The sequence below is a fragment of the Coloeus monedula genome (genome assembly GCF_965178545.1).
Source record: "Coloeus monedula genome assembly, chromosome: 2".
Classification (NCBI taxonomy): domain Eukaryota; kingdom Metazoa; phylum Chordata; class Aves; order Passeriformes; family Corvidae; genus Coloeus; species Coloeus monedula.
In genome coordinates this window covers 22,167,259-22,173,258 of record NC_138782.1, presented here as the reverse complement: position 1 = coordinate 22,173,258, position 6,000 = coordinate 22,167,259, and positions in this window count along the sequence as shown.

The window sequence follows — 6,000 nt, the reverse complement described above, 5'->3', positions numbered from 1 at the left end:
TTCCACCACAAAGTTGGCTGTATTTAAAGGATGGATTAACTGTTCTTTATGTATGCAGTTTGGAACTGGATTGCAAGGTCCATTGTGTGTTTTAGGATCATTGTTATTTAAAATAGTGGTTTACCACCAGTATCTTCTCCTTATACTCAAAGTCTCAAAAGAAGCATATGATAAATAGACCACTGCAGAGAGTGGGTTAATATCCACAATGAGCCAAAGTCAGTGTTTGGTTAGAGTCTGATTGCTGCGACATTTTTCTGGAGGGGGCTGGGAGGGAAATGGCCTCTTCAGAATTAAGGAAAGAATAATCCACTTACATCATAGAAAGTTGGAATCACATCAAAGGCTGTGAAAGCTCAGAAATTGGCAGCTTGAGATCCGCTAAGAACTGAAATGAATTTATACTTTTTTTTAATAAAGCTGGAACAATGATTTAAACAACTTAATCCCTTAGCAATTTCACAACCTTTTGTTACTTTTCAGAAGTCCCTCTCTTGTCTTGGTGTGTCAAATCACCCGTTTAAATCTTTTGCATATTTAGGACCAAATTGTGCTCTCCTAAGTGTTTGATGCTGTTGAGTTCAATGTGCTTGGGAGAGCTGCAGAGCTTGGCCTCTGGCCTTGACACAGAGGGGATGCCAAAGTGGGGCAGCACAGCCTGAGGACAGCACACAACTCTGTTCTCTGCATAGCTATGCTCTGCTGGAGCCTTTGGGAGTTAGTCAATTAACCCTCATTTTTAAAATGGAAGTAACACCAATCTGCTTCCCAAGACAGCTGAAAAGCTTAAGCACATCCATGTGACAAAACCTGGAATCAATGTGCCACCACAGACTCACTGGCCTTTCTGAATCAATGCCTATATATATATACATATGTACATGCATGACCTCTTCAGCCTGATATTGTCAGTAGAGCATCAGGTAGATGCAGGATGACTGATGAGACGTAGCATCTGAGTCCCTGCCTGAAGTATAGGGCATGGTCTCCTTGGTGGCAGAATTGACCTTCTGGATGGACCTGTGGGGCAAAAAAAGCCCATGCCAAGCCCCAGGTGGGGAAGCAGCACTAAGGCACAGGCCTAGGAACCCTTCAGCCCAAGAGGGGGGTAAATCCATGGTGTTCCCTCTCCCAAGCTGTACCTCAGTACAGAGCATTAATAAACCAGATGTGATTTCAGTCTTTTGAAGATACCTCAGTGGATAGCCAAGAAGGTAAAATTCATGAGAGGAAGAAGTAAAGAGAGCCTGATCCTGTAGTTATGCAGTTCAGGTGCTCAGCTGCAAAGAGGATCACCTGGGCTGTTTCCTCCCTTTAGGGGCCTGTTGAGGTGTTGCTTTTTCCACTGGAGATAAAGAAAGGAAATAACACAGGCAGCCCAAAGTAACACCTTTCAGATTAAAAGTTTGACAACTGCTTTGGGTGCTGATTTCAAGATCTTAACTGCAGGTCTGACACAGCCAGGCCATCTCCTGCTGGTACCAGTGTGTTTTCCTTTCCCTAAAACCATGGGATGAAGCTTTACACACACAAGCACCACACACCTGTGTTGATTTCCGTCCATGTTAATCCTGTTTGATCCATGCACGTTCTAGGTCTAAAGTTACTTTTGCACATATCCAGTGTTGACAGCCACCTTTACTAACTAGCAGTATCCTGCTATCCCCCTACAAGAGCTCAGGACTCCTGTGCTGCAAAAAATGACACCTTTGAGCAGGGAGACTGCATCACTTTGAGAGCCAGAAAAGGGGATAGAGAACATCCCAAGCAGGTCTTCTACAGGTAGATGAGACAGAGATTGCTCCCAGTTTCCATTGAGAATAATGACAGTACACGGAGGAAGATCAGCATCTGCGGAAGGCCATGACCTCTATACTCCTCATCTGCTACTGATGAGCATCTTAAAAGATGGTGAAATAGATTAAAAACTTTCCAAGACCTCACAAGAGCCTTTGCTAATGCACTTCCTTCTGGTTTTAATATTTAGTGGAACATGGGCTAGAACCTGGTTCTCCCAGATCTGTCAATTGCAAAGCATTAGTTCCCAGGTAATGTGGTCATTCTCTTCCAGGAAGCACTTAGAGCAAAAGCTTACTGGGTAAAATTTTGGGGGTTTTTGTTTCAAAGCAATAGACCATGGTATAGTGAATGAGGGCTTAGCCTCCTCTGAGTTTAGATTCAAGGTCCTAGTGGGGCTGACACAGTCACATTCAGATACAGACAGTAACTGCCCCGTAGCAATGTCAAGTGAGGGTGCTTTACAAGCACGATAATTACAGCAGTTAATTATTTACACAGTGTCATAGGTGTGCATAGCAATACATCGTTTAGACAAGCCCCTACCCCAAGGACCTTATAGTCCAACCTGGAGGGACATAATTAAAGAATGACCCATGGAGATAAGAGCAGAAGCGAGTCGAATTTGAGCTCATCTCCTATTTTGTCTGTGGGACATGCTGACCTCTGGGAGTAGCTCCTGTTGTTGCCGGATTTGTTTTCCAGCGGCGCTCGGCAGCTCCCGCGGCCCGGCAGGACAGGCAGCCGCATCTCTCCGTTCTTGAGGCTCTGCCGCCCTCCCGCGGCCGCTCGGGCTCGTCCTGCCCGCCTCGGCAGAGCTTCCAGCCCACCCTTCTCTTTGGGAATGTCATCTCGTGTCTGTGCGCACGTGGCATCCTGCACTCCCCGGGCTCAGTACTCTGGCAGCTGAGGTAGACCTTTCCTTTTTTGTGTCTCAGAAAACGAAATATTTTCCTTCCAGAAAGCATTTTACTGCCTTTTCCTTCAGAGCATAAGGTGCTCACAGAATCATAGACCCATAGATTATCCTGAGCTGAAAGGGACCCACAAGGACCACTGAAGTCCATCTCCCAACATTGTCAATATGCTACATGAACTCTGTCGGGCTTGGTGCTGTGACCGCTTCCAGTGCCCAACCACTCTCTGGGTAAAGAAGCTTTTCCTAATGTCTCATCTCAACCTCCCCTGACAGCTTCAGGCCATTTTCTCAGGTCCTGTCACTAGTCCCCATGAAGAAACGAGGTAAAGTCCAGGTGACAACATTGTGGGGTCAATAATACATATTGACACAGGGACAAACCCGCAGCCACAGCAGAACCGTGAACTTCTGGAGCTCTTAGATACATTACAATCCAGCCTGGATCCTATGACAGAAAAGAAATTCTTACAGCCTAGGTGCACTCACTCCTGAAAAGCTCTTTGGAACCCACACAACCATCCTTATATGAGCTGAACCAGAATATCCTCCTGCATCTGACTGTATGCTTTGATCATATACTTAGTTACAAACACCAGCAACATCGTTTCAAAGAGCTAACTCTGAAAAGCAGAAAAGCTGCATGAGTGAAGAACCGAAGCAGCCCTCAGCAAATGAGGAAAAAGACTTTGAAGGGTTTGGGAAGATTTCTTAAGGAAATATGAAATAGCAGCAAGAAAAGTCACAGATTTAGTATTTTGCCAGGGAAATCTTCCCAGTTTCCCATAAGCACCCCTGACAAAATTTTTATGGCATCACAGATAATACTTGCTTGCATTTCCATGAAATAAACAAACAAATTTGCACAGTTTTAGAGAACCCTTTGTTCATGCATATGCCCAGGAAATGACAGTTCAAAAATCTGGGCTATCCCAGTCACACAGCTCAAGGAAGAGATTAGGGATGTCCCAGCCAGCTGAACAGCAAATGTTTATTGCATAAGAAAATTGTGGTGATGTAAATATTGTTGGGTTGCCAAGGAAATTGTAAAAAACTTCACACCCTCCATAAATGTGTACACATCTTTAGACAAAGACGTCTCTATGGCTTTGGGACAGAATGTGAGAGACACGCGCAGCCTTAAAATATGCTTGAAAATGGACAGTGTGATACTGAAAATCTATTAACCCTTTACAGGCGTATGTATACACATAGTCATACGTGGACAAAACCAGCAAACCAAATAAAATACTCAACACCTACAGTTGAAATGGTCCTTATATGGACACCTATGCTTTAACTCTTTTTTTTCCATTTTTACTGAAGTATATTTTAAATATACTTTTAATAAAATGAAAAGCAAAATCACATCATAAATACAGGTTATGGAAAACTGAAAGCAAGAAGAAGATACAAATTGTTCCAAACTCAACACAAAAATATGAAGATACATTTCACTTGCTCAGAAAAAGAAAAGAACATCATAGGAAATTTCTCACTTCTGAAACAACTCTACCCATTTCTGTTTCACTTTTATTTTTTTCTTCTACTCCCTCACCTCAAAACTGTAAAGAAATATTTTATATATACACACACTCTCTTACTGTACTCTTGAGTTCTCTAAACTCCAACAGAAGAATCACCTACAAGAAAATTTGTTTCCAGTTTCCAGAGAAGCTTCCCACAGTCATCACCCTTCCATTTAACAATTTATTATTTTTTTCCCTCTGTTTTTAATTTGCACCATAGGATGCCATGCTTAACATGCAGAATTTATTCCTTATGGTTCTTGTCAAATCTGTACGTTTCTTTACCTACAGTATGGACAACAAGGATTGTGACAGCTGTTCTTGAGTACAAGAGCAGAGTAAATTATACACTGGCAATTTATTTATTTTTTTAAATTTGGGGTTAGGGTTAGGGGTTAGGGTTAGGCTCAGTGGTTAGGCTTAGGGTTAGGGTTAGCATTAAGGTTAGCCTTTGGGTAGGGTTAGGGTTAGGCTTTGGTTAGGGTTAGGGTTACATTTAGTGTTGCGTGTTAACATTAGTTTTACAGTTCAGGGTTAGTATTAGAGTTAGGTTTAGGCTTAGTGTTAGCATTAGTGTTTGTCAGCGAGTAAATTCAGTGAGTACGTCCCTGTCATGAGTCACCAAATTCATCCTTTCTTAAAATAAAAATCCATGTTAAATCTCAAATATTTTACCACACCTAATTTTCATGACTTAATCTCTGGATGGCAATCACTGAAGAAATGCACACTCACTACAGACGTATTTAGAAGTGTATCTTCCAAACGATTCTCCTCATTCAAAACTACTCATGAAATTAAAACCTTGTTAGAGAAGTTCACGGAGAACTGTCTCCTCTGAGAAGGACACCACGACATAGCAGAGAAAACACTCCTCTCCCTAAGCAAACTGAAAAAATATCTAGAGTGACAAACTGGCTAAACACCCCCTTGCCCTGTCTTCCTGCGTTGTCAATAGAAATAGGGAGGGGCTTGGGGAGAAAAAAAGTTGTCTTAAAGGCTTATTTTATTCCTCATTATCTTCCCCTGACTCTGTTAATAATAAATTTACTTTGTACCTCTAAGTTTGAGCCAGTTTTGCCCATAGAATTCTTTCTCCCAATCCTTAACTCATGAACACTTCGTCACAATTTTCATGGGTGCCTAGTATTTTAACCAGTGGCAAACCATGATACATTGGTATGTCAGAACCATCCCACAAAAGATAAATATCAAAAATGTAAACATTCACAGTAGGCAGCTGTTCCAAATTTGGAGAACATCAGCTTCTGTTGGGCAGTGGTTAACTGTTTGCCAAAGCTTTTTCATACAGAAAGAATCCAGCTGGTGTTTTTTGCAGGGTCTGATGATTTCTGTGGCCGTCACTTCCTCAAGCACAAACACTCTGTTCCATAGTGAATGGAATATCCTGTGAATGGCTCTTGAAGCTGCTCTCAGGAGCGACTAGCCTTGACTTTGAAGGCAGAAATAGCTTTTTATCACTGAGTGCTCCCAGTCTGATATGGAATCACAAAAGCAAGTTTAGAAGCTGTTCTTGGTTTTTCCTGATAGATCAAGCATTTTTTCTGATGCATCAGGACTTAAGGAATTCTGTATGACCAAAGCAGTATGCTGGGCAAGTCAAAGCCCTAACTGAGCCACTCTAGTCTCGTAGATTGAAGTTCTCTCTGTTTAAACATATTTTCTTGTTCTTGTACTCTTTCCTTAAGAGCAGGATATCTTTTTATTCTTCTGAAGGGATGAACTTGTAACTTCAGG